Genomic DNA, 16,963 nt, shown 5'->3' on the forward strand with positions numbered 1-16,963 from the left:
GTGATTTAATCAGCTAAGCACTGAGTATACAACGGTGAACTCAGCAAACACAGCTTACAATTTAATAAGGGAGACAGATCTTGGACATTTAAACAGATAAGTATAAGATTTTAAATTGTTAAAAACCTTTGAAAGAAAGGCAGAAAAAAGGCAGAGAGAAGCATGGGGAACAAGTTTAGATGTGGATTAAGGGTAGTTTCTCTTTGGAAGACATTCTGAGGCTTCAGGATTGAGTGAGAGTGATGGAAACATGGTAGAGATACCAGCATGCATGAAAGGATAGACTATAAAGAGTTTGGAGCATCAGAGGAACAGAAAGAGGCATAGCTGTCTAGACAAAGTGAGGAAAAGAAAGGAGCAGCAGACTAGAAGTAGACTGGGTCACACAGTGCCTTATACACCATATCTTGATAAAGAATATGTAATACCATTTAACTTCTAGAATAAGTTGAATACCTATGAACTCATGAATTATTGCTCCTCCTCCTCCTCCCCTTCCTCCCCCTCTTTTCATGTTTTGAGGTCTTTTGGTATCTTAAACTTATAACACACTCTATTAAGCTGATAACAACATCAATAAAATTTCTAAACTTTACACTTTTACTTCTCATCTCTCTCACATTTTAGGTTACTGCTGTTCATGTATCTGTCACCCCATGTAACTGATAACAGACTGTTCTATTTATAGTTATTTTTATTACGTTAGTTTTTTAACTTTTAAACTAGTACTATGCACCACCACAACTAGATGACAGAATCTAATTTTGATTATGTATTTACCATTTCCAGTGAGTTTTACACTGCCTTTTTGTGTTTCTTATGTTAATTAGCATCATTTACTTCCACTCAGAGAACTCCCTTTAGCATAAGGTGGGTCTACTGGTAATGAACTTCCTTAGTTTTTGTTTCTAGGGGAAAGTCTTAACCTGGAAAAGCCGTCCTTCAGAGATGAAGGAGGGGTATGGAATTCCCTATTCACCCCTAGCCTAAAAAGCTTCTGATAAGAAATCCAGTGATTGACAGGGAACTTCCCTAAGACTTCTCTCTTTTCTGTCTTGTTGCTTTTAAACTTGTATGTTTCACTTTTGACAAGTTAATTATAATATGTCTTAATGTAAAACTACTTGGGTTCAACCCATTTTGGCTCTTTCGTGCCTCATAGATCTGGATGTCCATTTCTCTTCCCAAGCTCAGCAAGCTTTCATCCACTATTGCTTTAGGTATACTTTCTTCACCTTTCTCTCTCGTTTTCTTTTGAAATCCCATAATGTAAACTTTTTTTTTTCCTTGTGTGCTGTAAGTCCCATAGGCTTTCTTCATTCTTTCTCAACCTTTTCTTCTTTTTGCTTCTCTGACTGGATAATTTCAAATGCTGTATCATCCAGGTCACTGATTCTTTCTTCTGTGGTCAGGTCACTTTTGAGCAACACCGGTGGCCCTGTTTACTGAATTCTTCAGTTTCTCTGTTTTTCAACTCTAGGATTTCTGTTTATTTTTTGATGGTTTTCATTTCTTTGTCAAACTTCTCACTTTGGTCATGCATCGTTGTCCTAAGTTTTATTTAGTTGTCTGTCTGTGTTCTTGTAGTTTACTAGATTTCCTTAAGAGAATCATTCTGAACTCCTTGACAGTTAACAGATCTCCGTTTCTTTAGGGTCAGTTATTGGAACTTTCTTAATCTCTCTTGATTCCTTACCTTGGTATCTGCACATTTGGGTAATTAGGCTCCTTTTTCAGATTTTACATGTTTGCCCTAGAACAGATAGATCTTTACCAGTCAGCCCAGTTTGGATTTCTGGGCATGTCTGCTGGTAACGTCCTTGGGCAGCTGGAGCCTGCTGTCACGGTCTATTTTTGTTCAAGCTCTGAGGTCAGGGATGGCGGAGTGTGCGACTGGCTGAGAAAAGGTAGGGAAGACTGCTGGGCTGATTCGTTACCAAAGTGAGGCTGTAAGATGTGCTCCACAGTCGCCTGGTTCTCTGCTCAGGATTACTGTGTACTCCATTCAGTGACAGATGGGTCTATGAGTTAGTTTCCCTGCTCTGGCAGGGCCGCAGGAGAGGACCCAGGGCTTGTATAACTTGTTTGAGGATCCAAACCAGGCGAGAGGGTATGCTGAATTTCCTGGTCGGACAAGGCTACCAGTTTCGGGCTCCAGACTGGAAAGCCACAGGCTCTGCTCTCTGTTTAAGGGCTATTGTAAGCACGGACTGTTGGCTGGGCTCTGCAGCTTCTGTGTATTCTGGTTATTTCCCCAGCTCAGGCAGGCTGATATTCAGCAATGAACATTCAATCAGTTTCCCTGCCTGGGCACAGTGTGAGAAGCAGCTATAATGCTGGTAAAGCTCTTTGTTGTCTTAACTCAAGCCAAACCACACTCCAGGTTTCCTGGCTGAACAGGGCCACTGGTATTGCTCTACAGGCTGTGAGCTCTGCCTGCCCATATCTAGGCTTGAGTGTTGTCAGCTTCCAGGTGTTCTCACAAGCCCTTCTAGTCAGATGGGGCTGGAAACACAATTAACAGTAGGCGGGGCTGTGTGTCTCAATTCCCTTGCCTGCGTGGGACAGGGAGGGGCCCCTCCAGACCTCTCCCAGGTTTTTTTTCCAAGCAGGCTTTCCACTCAGGAGCTAGCTTTAGCTTTGGCTATAAATTAAACCCCGCCTAGGTTTAGCAAGGGAATTCCCCATGCCAAGTACAAACTTTACTCTGGGGTGATTCACTCTACCTGCCCATCTTTCAGCTTGAGCATTGTTGGGCTACACAACTTCCAGGTGCCCTCGCCAGACCCTTCCGTCAGGTAAGGCTGTGAGACACTCTCCCTGGAAGATGGGGCTATTTATTATTATTCTCCTGGGCTGGGCCTGGCCAAACCAGGCACTAGAGCTGGCAAAACTCCTCACTGGAGAACCTGAGTCTGCTCCCCAGTGAGTTTCCTAGTTAGAGTGCACCACTGAAGAATGACTAAGTCACAGAGGCCCTCTCACAAGAGTGGGAGTTTTAAGCCCCATGTCAGGCCCAGCCTGAGTTTCTGCCATTGGGAGGAGGAGGAGACCCGAGGACATCTGGTTTTGAAAGCCAGCAGGGCTTAACTCCAGGAGCCCCATGGGACTGGGGGAAACTAGAGACTTCAGTCTCTTGGGGAGCACACACAGAATCTCGCACGCACCAAGTTCAAGGGCAGAGGCAGTGATTTCATAGGTACCTGGGCCAGACTTGCCTGCTGGTTTTGAAAGGTCTCCTAGGGATGTAGGGGACGGCACGGCTCACCCAGGGGACATAAAAGCTGGTGGCGGACATTCTGGGACTGTTTACCTACATGAGCTTTCCTAGAGGCTGACACCTTGATTGGATCATGAGCACCAAGACTTAGCCTTACCCAACAGCCTGTAGGGAAGCCTAAAGCCAAACCACATGCTGGGTGGAAACACAGCCACACCCATCAGCAAACTTCCTGAGCCACAAACTGGTCTCTGGACACACTCCTACCCACCAGAGGTCCAGGACCAAGCCTCACCCAACAGTAGGCAGGCACCGGCTCTTCCTGCCAGGAAACCTACATAAACCTCTAGTCCAGCCTCATCTATCAGGCAGCGGATACCAGAAATAAGAAAACAATAGTCCCCAATCCTGTGGAAGGAATCCACAAACACAGGCCAGACTCTACCCTGGGACCGGCTGGACCCTGGCCCTTGGGTGACAAGAGAGGAATGTACTGCTGGGACGCATAGGACGTCTCCCAGAGAGGGTCACCTCTCCAAGACTGAAAAACCTAACTAACCTACCTAAAAATACAAATAGAAAGATGGACAATATAAGGCGGCAAAGGAATATCTCCCAGGCCAAGGCACAAGATAAAATCCCAGAAGAAGAAATAAGTGATGAGGAGATAGGCAATTTATCCAAGAAAGTGTTTAGAGTAATGATGGTGAAGATGTTCAGAGAACTCAAGAGGAGTATAGATGCACAGAGCAAAGTTTTTAGCAAAGAGTTGGATAATATAAAGAATACCCAGAGTTGAAGAATAAAATCACTGAAATGAATAACACACTAGAAGACACCAAGAACAGATTAAACAAGGCAGAAGAATGGATCTAGAAGACAGATTAGTGGGCATCACTACTGCAGAACAGAAAAAAGAAAAAGAAATGAAAAGAAATGAGGATAGTTTAAGAGAACTCTGGGACTACATGAAGCACACTAATATTCACATTATAGGGGTCCCAGAAAGAGAAAAGAGCAAGAAAAATATGAGTGTATGTATTTACATGCAAGATATCATATATGTGATGTCAAATTGTAACAACTCTACCTAATAAAATTGAAAAATGAAAAGAAACTACTGAATTTTAAAAATGAAAAGAAAAATAAAATGAAAGATGATGCCAAGCAAATTTATATTATTTACCTTAAAGTTGCAATATAGATACTGTAATTTACAAAGCTCAGTCTCTAAAGCAACTATTAACAAGTTTTCTTCAGGAATTCACTTCATTATGTTATAAATATATAAACTATAATATGTATTAAAATAAAATTCTGAAGGAGGAAAAAAGGAAGATATGTACAATGAAACTTGTAAGACTTTGCTTAATGAAACTGAAGACACAAACACATGGAAATACATGCTATGTTCGTGATCAGAAGAATTAACATTGTTAAAATGTCCATAATACTTATAGTCATCTATAGATTCAACACAATCTTCATTAAAATATCAATGGCATTCTTCACAAAAATAGAAAAAAAAATCCCAAAATTTGTATGGAACCACTAAAGACCTTGAATAGGCAAAGCAATCCTAAGGGAAAAGAATAAACCTGGAATTATCACACTGATTTAAAAATACTATAGAGGTATAATAACAAAAACAGAGTACTGGCATAAAGAATAAAGAGACAATTACTACATAGCTCTGAACCTTAGAAGAATACTAAGAGAATAATAGTAATAGCCCCTTGCAGGGTAAATTTTCTAAGATGATGGAAATATTCTATATTTTTTAATATGATGGTACTGTAATGGTTGTGTTACTATAAATATTTCTCAAAATTTCAAAATGGTAAATCATATATGATTAACTTTGAAACTAAAAAATATCACATCCCAGAGGAAAAAAGCATAATGTTGACACATACATTTTGAAATATCTTGCTGAAGTTACAAAAACTTAAAGATAAAGGAGAAAAAAATATTTTGCCATTCAGATAAGAAAAAATATGTATTATTAGAGAAGAAAAGTTAGAAGGTGGTAAGACTGTCACAATCTGTAGGCCACTTCAGTCTAGCCTTTATCCTTACTAGATGTATATAGTTATTCTTTTATAATAACTTTTAGTTAAATATATTTTTCCTTTTTTAAGTAGCATATGGCAGAATTTTTTATTTTGTTTTGACTAACTCACAAAGAGTGGCAAATGCTAACACAAGGTTAGGGAATGGGCCATTTAACTGCAACTATAAGAATTATAAATGTTATAAAAATTGAATACTGGGAAATGATATGCACATTCCCCGAACTGTCCTAATTAAATATTTATGATTAGATTCCTGATGGATAATACTCTTGTTAGTGGCACTAGGCACAAATGCTAGTTAGTAGGGGAGAAGTTAAGAAAAGAGACATGCTGCTGTTAAGCCTGAATCCAGGAACCAATCCACAAGACACTGTTTTCAGATAACTTTTATGTACTTTATGACAATAATCAAATAATAGAAATTAAGAGTGAATGTGGTTTTTATAAACATACATTTGCTATGTGGTTTTTATTATTTACCAAAAAAGCCCACCTCTGCTAGTTTCCTAATTTCGCATCTAAAACTGTAAATGTGTTCATTTGTATCCAATATCAATTGATTTGAAATTTAGACAATTAATCCACTTAGTTTAAAAACTCTGATTTTTATGAATTATTTATTTAATGTAGTCACTCTTACTTTTTAAAAATTTTATTTCAAAATCCAATAACTAGTATCCAGTAATGTCAACTGATTTGAAATTTAGACAATCCACTTAGTTTAAAAACTCTTTACTGATTTTTATGAATTATTTAATATACTCATATTTTTTAAAACTTTTATTTCAAAATAACTTCAGACTTACATAGAAGTTATAAAAAATTGTGCCAGCAATCTTTATTTACCACTCAGAAGTTCAAATGTTAACATTTATGTTTTTATTCCCCTCCCTGATCCCCACCACTTTCTCTCATGCTCTCATTCTCCCAGCTCATGCTGTCTCTGTCTCTCTCTCCTACCCACTCCCAATTCAGAGTAAATTCTAGATATGATGCCCTTTAGCCCTAAATGTTTCAGTTGTGTATATCCAAAAGATAGGCTATTTTCTTATCTAATCATAGTATAATTATTAGCATAAAATTAACACAGTTTTGTTTTCACAATTGTAGCACTACTGACCTTTAGAGAGAGAATAGTTTTTTTTCCTGGTCTGATTCAAGACTATTCATTGACATCAGTTTTCATGTCTCTTTTAGTCTCCTATAATCTGGAATACTTTTAGTTTTTTCTTACCATTTATAATCTTAACATTTTTGAAGAATATGGGCCATTTATTCTATTGACTGTCCTTCAAGTTGGGCTTATATGATGTTTCAGTATGAATATATCAATGTCACATATGTTTTGTAAAGAATACTACAGAAATGATGTATTCTTTTAAGTGCATCATATTAGGAGGCAAATAATGCCTATTTGTTTCCCTATCAGTGATGTTAACTTGGATCACTTAGTTTCAGAAGTATTCATCAGGTTTATTTTACTGAAAGTTAAATTTTACCTTTGTATTTCGTATCTTATGGAAAAATACTATGGGATGTTTAAAGTATCTTGTTTCTATAAAATTTTACCCACTAAGTTTCGAACCATTGGTGTTTATTATCTGAAACTATTATTAATATGATGGGAACCAAATGATAATGTTCAAAAATATTTATCAGTCTTTCTATAGCAACTAATTTATAATATATATATACATCTTATTTATTTTCACTGGGTTAAATATTGGAAAAGTTGGTATATGGAGAAAATTAATTTTTCCAAGACTTAAAAAAAATAAAGTTTTAAAAAGAGTAAGAATATGTATGTTAAATGAAAAATAGCTTATATAGCATTGTACAAGTTAAATTCTTCTAATGTAATAATTTAGACTCTTTTTATATCAGATCTTTGGCATATCTTTTGTTGTTGACTAAAATAAACATTTAAAATCGTCTTTCACTATTATCTAATCAAGATTCACTATTCTGTCACAAGATAAAATTACAGTGTGAATAGAATTCATTTTGCAATATAGCGCAAAGCAAATTATGAGTCCATCTGTATGCAATGGAATGGACAAATTGAAAAATATGAAGAGGATACACAAAAAATAAAGATAAAGGAATCTACACATAGCACTAAAGGAATTTATCAAACCAAAAGGGAAGAAACCAAAAGACAGAAAATAACTACAAAATGACCAGAAAACAATGAACAAAGTGGCAGTAAGTGCATACATATTAATAATTACTTAAAATTTAAATGAATTAAATGCTCCAATCAAAAGCCATAGGGTAGTTGGATAGATTAAAAAACAAGATCCATATATATGCTGCTCACAAGACTCACCTTAGTTCTAAAGACACACAGACTGAAAACGAAAAGATGGAAAAATACATTTCATGCAAGTGAGAAAGTAAAAAGCTGAGGTGGCAATACAAATATCAGATGAAATAGACTTTAAAACAAAGACTATAACAAAAGAAAGGGCATTACATAAAGATAAACAGGTCAATCCAACATGAGAATTTAACATTTGTTAAACATTTATGCACCCAGTGCAGGATCACCTAAATATATAAACCAATATAACAAAAATAAATGGTGAAATTAACAGCAGTACAGTAATAGTCAGAGACTTAGGTACCCAACTTACATCAATGGATAAAACATCCAGGCAGAAAATCAATAAGGAAACACCATCCTTAAATGACATATTAACAGATGGACTTAATATATACACTACATTCCATCCAAAAGCAGCAGAATACGCATTCTTTTCAAGTGCACAAACAACATTCTTCAGATAGATCACAAGTGAAGCCACAAAACAAGTCTCAATAAATTTAAGATTAAAATTATATCAAGAATCTCTTCTGACCTCAACAGTGTGAAACTAGAAATCAACTACAAGAAGTGGAAAAAACACAAACACATGAGGACTACATGACATGCTACTAAACAATCAGTGGGTCAACGAAGAAATCAAAAAGGAAATTTTAAAAATCTGGAGACAAATGAAAATGAAAACACAACTTTCCAAAGTATATGGGAGACAGCAAAATCAGTTCTAAGGAAGATTTTAGCAATACAGGCCTACCTCAGGAAACAAGAAAAATTTCAAAAAATCTGAATGTATATTTAACTGAACTAGAAAAAGAATAGCAATCAAAGCCCAAATTATTAGAAGGAAGAAAATAATAAAGATTAGAGCATAAATAAATGAAATACAGATTAGGAAAAGTAAGACAAAAGAACAATAAAAGTAAGAGCTGGTTCTTTGAAAAGAAACAAATTGACAAGCCATCATCTAGACTAATCAAGAAAAAAGAGAAAGAGAACCCACATAAATAAAACTAGAAGTTAAAGAGGAGCAATTAAAACTAATACTACAGAAATATGAAGGATCATAAGAGAATACCATGAACAAATATATGCCAACAAATTAGACAACCTAAAAGGATCTCCTAGAAACATTATCTTCCAAGACTGAATCATGAAGAAATAGAAAATCTGAATAGATCAATTCTAGTAATTAAATTGAATCAGTAAGCCAAAAATTCTAAAAAAAAACACAGGTCAGGTCCACATGGGTTCACAGGTAAATTTTACCAAACATTTAAAGAGGAGTTAATACCTATCCTTCTCAAATTATTCGAAAAATTGAAGCAACACTGCCAAAGTCAGTCTATGTGGCTACCATTATCATGATGTTCAAGATAAAGACTACACAAGACAAGAGAAATTAGGCTGCTATCACTGGTGAACATATATGCAAAAATCCTCAAAAAATTAGCAAACCAAATTTAACAACACATCATCAAGTGGGATTCATTTTAGGAATATAAGGGTGATTTAACGTCTGCAAATCAATCATTGTGACACACTACATCAATAAAATGAAGGATAAAAATCAAATGATCATCTCAATTGATGCAAAAAAAGTTTTGACAAAATTCAACATCTATTTACGATAAAAACTGTCCACAAAGTGGGTATAGTGGGAATAAACCTCAACATAATAAAAGCCCTATATGACAAACCCATAGATAATATCATGCTAAAAAGCAGAAAGCTTTTCCTGTAAGGTCAGGAACAAAACAAGAATGCCCATTCTCACCACTTGTAACTATAGCAATTAGGCAAGGAAAGAAATAAATAATCCAGATTGGAAAGGAAGAAACTAAACTGCCACTATTTGCAGATGACATGATATTATATATAGAAAACCCCAAGAATCCGTTATAAAACTATTAGAACTAATAAATGAATTCAGTGAAGTTGTTGGTTACAAAATTAAGATAGCAAAACCTTTTGCATTTCTGTAACACTAATAACAAACTATCAGAAAAAGAAATTAAGAAAACAATTCCATTTACAGTTGCATCAAAGAAAATAGGAATAAATTTAACCAAGGAGGTAAAAAAAAAAAAAACCACAACGCTTATACTCTGAAAACTGTAAGATATTGAGGAAATAAACTGAAGATGAAAAAATAAATGGAAAGATATGCTGTGCTCATCAGTTGGGAAAATCAGTATTGGGAGAACCAATGTTAGTATTTCCATACTATCCAAAGTGATCCATGTATTCAATGTAATCTCTATCAAAATACAAACAGTATTTTTTTTTTTTTACGGAACTAGAACAGACATTCCTAAAATTTGTATGGAACCACGAAAGACTATGAATAGACAAGAAGACAAGAGAAAGAAGAACACAGTTGGATGTATTGTTCTCCCAGACTTGAAACTGTACTACAAAGCTATAGTAATCAAAAGGTATGTTACTGACACAAAGCATATACACATAGATCAATGAAATGGAGGAATAAGTGAAAGGGATTAGGAGGTACAAACTTTTAGCTGTAAGTCACAGGGATTGAATATATACATAGGGAATATCATCAACAATGTTGTAACAACTTAGCACTGGTGACAACATAACTGGACTTACTGTGGTGATCATTTCATAACATAAAAATATCAAATCATTATGTTGCACATCTGAAGCTAATTTAATACTATATGTTAATAATAACTCAATTTAAAAATTAAAAAAGACAGTGAGAGACAAAAAATAAACACGGGTCAATTACGAGATCAAAAGAAAAATTTATGTAAGTTTCAAAGAAAAAACAGTAAATTAATATATCCAAACTTACTTCACTAGTATCCTACAACATTTACCAGTCTATCATATGATAGTTAAAATAAATCTCTGTATAACAAGATATAATAAACCATCAGAAGCAATGTTATTCACATTTTTGTGTTACACAGAGGCAATTATCTGACATTGCTCACATTATGGAATGGACTTAGGCTATTTAATGTATGAGATTTTTCTATAAACAACTCATCATTGAGGTACTTTTTTAAGGTAAAGGGAACCATAAGAGCAAATAGATTCAGAAAGTGGAAAATATAGCTAAATTATAAGCAAAAACAGGATTAAATTTATAGATTTTTTTTATTAGTGATGTGCCTAAAAATAGAAATACCACAGAATGTGCCAATTTCTCAAATAACATCCTTCTTCAACATGACATCAACTAAAGACAACTGGAATCAAAAGGCCTTTGACTTTGTTCCAATAGCTTATCAAAGTAGGAGAAGTTTGTCTGGCTAATACCTGGAACAAAGAGACACTTTGAATGATACTACCATATACTTCATTCAGACTACACCGTACCATGGACCTCTGCTAAATGCTCTCAAGTGCTGACACTTCACTGTTTGGGCAAATGTCTTTTCTATTTGTTATACTACCTGGGCATTTATGAAAGTAACAGTCATCCTCTTGTTTTCTGAAAGGCTTTTGTCAGAGGAATGGATCTTTTGTAGGGGGAAGCAACAGCTTTTCAATCAAAAATTGTTTTTCCAGAGACTTTGACCCTACTATCAGTAGAAGCCACTCTATTAGCCTGGGGAATGGTATCTGTGATATTTTCCCTTCCCTTCCTGCCTATTTTTATCCATCTTTCACATTATTAACAGACATCATTAAAGAATTAAAAACATTAAAATGATTCTTCAAATTTTCCTACTACTATAGATGAAAAATAGATTCCTTATGTAGAATCCTCAGAACTTCATGAACTGATTAAGAGTTTTAAATGGGCCTATAAACATCTGCCTTTTCGATCCAGTTTTCTTTATACCTCATTATTCTTTTGCTTTATAATTAGCTTGTCAACTTCATTAATTAATAAGTACTCTAGATTTTATGTGTGTTTAATAATGTTTTTAAATTGTATATTGAGTATGTTTGACATAACATTGTACACCTTAAAATTTACAAAATGTGTTAATTTGAAACAGTTCTATATTATGATTGCCATTGTAATGATATTAAGCACTGTTTAAACATTATATAATTACAGCACAATATTGTTGTTTATAGTCTCTACACCATGCATTCGATTTCTATGGATTACTTGCCACTTGTTCCAGGTTTGTACTCTTAAACACCATCAATCTTATTGCCCCACCCCCTATCCCCTGGTTACCACTATTTTACTTTGCTTTTTATAAGTCTGGCTTTTTTTAGATTCCATATTTAAGTGACTCTTACACTACTCATCTTTTTACATTGGACTTATGTCACTTAGCATAGCGAGCTCAAGGCCCATCCATGTTGTCACAAATGGCAGGCATCCTCCTTCTCTGTGGCTGAATAACATTCCTTTGTACACACCACACACGCACACACACAACATCTCTTATCTGTCCATCTGTGGATGGGAATTTAGCCTGTTTCTGTATTTTGACTATTGGGAATAATGTCACAAAAAACATGGCAGTGTGTATAACTCTTTGAATTAGTGAATTGTGTATGTATGTATACACACACACACACACACACACACACACACACACACACACACACCCAGAATTGGAATGGCTAGATTGTTTGCTAGATTTATTTTAAATTTTTATTTTAAATGAAATCATAACTGAGTGGGAAAGGTGCTGTAACTTTTTTATGAATGTAACATCATATTTACTTGAATATTTTCTAAGTACATCTAAAACCACCATGGCTTCTTTTTTCCTGATCTACCCCTCCTGAAAACCCCTAAGGTATCTATATTCTTTATCCCAGTATTTAACTGTTATACATTTCTATAATGTTAATACATATTTTACATTGTCAATATTGCTGCTAAATAAATTATTAACTAGTCATACGCTTTTATATTGTTCCTTTTGTAGAACATGGCTTCTGGCCACAGCAAATAGAAGTTTTAGGTCATTAATATACTACAAAACATCAAAATGAGGTTTGCATGTTAAAATCTACAATGAAAAAAGTTAACAATTCCATGTATAGTAGGACATCAGACATGACGCAGGATGACATGAGCTATGTAACTGGCAAATATACATGATTTGCTTTAGTTGTGAGTCAATATGAAAATCAGAAATATTCATCAAGATACAGACTAAAAACAGATTAATTCCCTCTATAAGAGAAATGTGCCACAATTTGTATACCTTATCCTGCCACAATTTTTCATGGGATAAAATAAATCACTTTAGAAATTTTTTTTCACATTTGTTTTCTATTTAAATGGGTTTTGTAAAGTTAAATTATATGAAGTGAAGCAAATTCCATTAAAATTGCAAAGTGTACTTCAGAGCATAGGCAGTAAACTATTCTAAAGAAGATGTAGTGTTTCATCATTTTAAATGTAAATTTGATTAATTATATATTAAAAAATGTAGATCACCAAAAACATAGAAAGTCATAAAACCTTCTAAAAAGTAAAGGAATATGAGGACTTAAAAGTTGTATACCAAAGATATTTTTGGAGACAAAACTATTAAAATTATTATGAGATTTTGATAAAAGTTAGCATGTTACAGACTATGATTTTTAAAAAATCTTTATTCCAAGATATGGGGGAAATAACTCAAGAAAAATATGGAACTATCAAAGATACAAAAGAACATGTTTCCCTTGGAAATGGGCAACTAAATATGGCTCTTTTATAAAATAAATCAAAGCCTGTTAAAATACGCTTGGAAAGGATTTTAAAGGATTTGTCCCCCAAAATGTACCAGGGACAGAACAAAGCTTTTCACATGTTAAAAAGTAAGATTAAATTATATTTAGAGGAACATCAGGGAAAGTTTTACTTGTTGGGTGTGTCCATGTGCACATGTGGCTAGACTTTATTTTAAATTGTTTTAATTAGCTTATTTTATAAGGATGGTAGTTAGTGTTATTATGTATGCTCACCTGGGAGCTTAAGATAAAGTTGACGAAAGATGGGAGACACTTGTACATTGCAAACTACAAAGTATTGCTGAGAAGAGCTGAAGATGAACAAAGAAATTGGAAGGAATACCTTGCTCCTGGATCAGACAACTCAGTAGTACTAAGATGTCAGTTCTTAAGCTATTCTATGGAGTCAAAGCAATCCCAATCAAAATTCAAGCAGACTTTTTAGATAGAAATTGACAAACTGATTTCAGATTGTATTAAAAAAAATAAAGTAAAAGATCCAGAAGCTTCAAAAACAATGCTGGTAAAGGTGAATAAAGTTGCTGAATTTACACTACCTGAATTTAAGAATTGTTTTAAAGCTATAATACAGCATAGTACTGGCATCAAGGGAGAGAGTGGAACAGAGAATCAAGTCCAAAAATTAACTAACACACCTATGGTCAACTGGTTTTGAAAAAAGGTATAAAGGCAATTTAATGGGGAAAAAATGTCTTTTAAAACTGTTACAGGAACAATTCAATATCCGTGTGAAAAAAAGAACCCCAATATTACATGCCAACATAGAATATAATTAACTCAAAATGAATCATAGACTTTAATATAAAAACTGGGAAAATTATAAAATTTCTTAAAACATAGATAAAAATCTTTGAGACTTTAGGTAATATGACAGCAAAAGTATAATTTGTTTTAAAAACTATAGTACTTTATCAACTTTAACAATATCTACTCTCTGAAAGACTGTTAAGAAAACAAAGTCTTCTTTGGGAAGAACACATATCTGATAAAGTTCTTGTATCCGGAATATACATTAAAAAATTTCAAAATGCAAAAACACAATCCAACGAAAAACAGGCAAAATATTTGAATACGTAATTTACCAAAGTTAGAATATGCTAATCACAGATTCCACTTGAAAAGCTGTTCAACATCATTGGTTATTGGTGAAATGCAAATTCAAGTACCATGTCATACCACTCTACACATTTTGGACTGTACAATTAAGACAACATACAATGGTGAGGACATGGAGTAAATGAAACTCTCAAACATTACTACCAGGAATATAAAATGGTACAACCACTTTGGGAAACCGTTTGGCAGGTTTTTTTTGTTTTTTTTTTTTTAACGTTAAACATGTATATGGCATATAACCTAGTCATTCCACTCCTAGTTATATGCCTATAAATAAATGAAAGTGTATGTTCCTACAAAGACATGTACATGAATGTTAATAATACTCTTATGTGTAATAGTCACACACTGGAAACAACACAAATGTCCATCAACCAGTGAATTATAAACGAGTTACAGGACAACCATAAAAGAGACCACTACTCTGTAATAAGTACAAGTAACTAAAGGTAACACCCAGCAACATGAATGCTTCTCAAAAGAGTAATGTTGAGTGAAAAGACAGACAAAAAAGGGTACATACTGTAGGTTTACATTTATATAAAATTGAGGAAAATACAAACTAATCTATAATGGCACAAAGCTGATCCGTGACTGTCTTGAGTGAGCTCAGTAGGATGGATTACAAAGAAACACGAGGAAACTTTGCAGTAACATATGTTCATTATCTTGATAACAGTGATGGCTCCCTGAGTTTACTTCTATGTCAAAACTTAACAATTGTATATTTAAATATGTATAATTTATCACATGTCAGTTATACCTCAATGAAGTTGAAAAAGTAGTCACGGAAGCAAAAAGCATGTTGCTGCCCTTGTTTACACATATTCATTGTACACACACAAAAGGCCAGAATAAGTAAAACTGCCCACTCATCTGATTTTTCCCTCTTCTAACTAAGTATCACTTCCTCCTCCTCACGCTTTTCCATTTCTGTTGTTCATCTGATATCAAAACTCACAGTGAAAAGATAAATGGTAAATTCTATATTATGGAGCAAATTCACAAGAAGTCTTCTAATTACAGTTCAAAAAGGTATAGATAGAAATTATAACTATCTCAATACATCTGCTCCATTTTGTTCTCTTAGCTTCCTTTCCCTTCATTGATAAAATGATGCAAGAACTTGAAACAAAACCTCTCAGTCCTATGAGATACAAATTCTAATCTAAGACGGAAAAAAAAAGTTAGCCCCTTTAAATGCTGCAGACCACAACTGTAAACAGAGCACATGTAGAACTTGTGAAATGTAGCAGTGGAACGACTATTCCACAACTCTTAGTAAATTTGAAAAATGTCCATGGACTAAATAATAAAGTCCTTTCACTTCCTAAGTATCATGGTTCAAGCTTTCTTTTTTCCTAAAATGCAAGCTACATTTTATGAATAGATTTCTATAGGGGAAGATAGTGTACGAAACAGGTAAACTAAATGGTATCACAGTCATCTACTTAATATTTGCAAAGGCCATAGTATCTGTCATAAAAGAAACACATTCTCTTAAAGAAATTTTAAAAGCTGAGATTCACTTTTATGCAAAGTATATGCAGTATTGATTTATATCACTAATAGTTTTGAACTCTACAACTATAGATATGTATTACTAAAGACATACACATGGAATTTTCATTTTAATAAAGTCTCCCTAAGACAATAGAGTTCAGAAATAAAGACAGTTGCAAAAATCCCCTTCTCTTTTCCACTGGCTAAATTCCTTTCCTAAGCAAGTCAGCCATCTTTTGAAGTAAGAAAAGCAACGCAAATTTATAAACTGAGCACAGTATTATAGACGATAAAACAAACAGTGGGAAACGTAACTGCTGGAGTCATGTGTCCTGACCTTTCCACATCATGGCACACATAGGAAAAGATAGTATTTGTGAGGCACGATGCGGTAAGCTGAGGCTGATTATTGCTAGAGGGAATTCTATATATTTCAGCCTCCTCAGACTCTTAACAGACTGTGTCAAGGGCTACAAAGATCAAAGTCTCAGATATATCCATCACACATTTCTGGGATACCCACTGTGTGCTGTGACACTGGGACGCTCTGTGCCAAGGATGCTTATGCTTTTACACCACAGGGAAAACTGGTATGAAAAGGAATACTGCATAGTCCATATCCTGCATTTTAGGTTAAGTTTAATTTTATTGTGATTTCTTTTCTTTAGGCTTCCCTAAACACTTGCAACCCATATGATACTGTTTCTTCCAAAAGACCTCATATATATAAAGAATTATATTCCTGGAAGGGCACGATGAATAAAAAAAAAGTCTAATTTGAATATATTGTTTCCTGTTACATATACTTTATCAGAGACTTGTGTTTTGAGACAAAGGTCAAACCCCCTAATAATTCAACGTAGTTACCACAACAATGATGTATCTATTTTATATAAAAGACCTACATCACAGTGCATCTTTGTTAAAGTAGTTGTCAAACAAGATAGGACCTAACACCATGAAATCCTATACAAGATGTATGTGCCTCTATAATTCCTCTTATTTTTAGTATTAGAAATTCAATAGGTCTTCTGC

Source organism: Camelus ferus, chromosome 3 (assembly GCF_009834535.1).
Source record: "Camelus ferus isolate YT-003-E chromosome 3, BCGSAC_Cfer_1.0, whole genome shotgun sequence".
NCBI lineage: Eukaryota > Metazoa > Chordata > Mammalia > Artiodactyla > Camelidae > Camelus > Camelus ferus.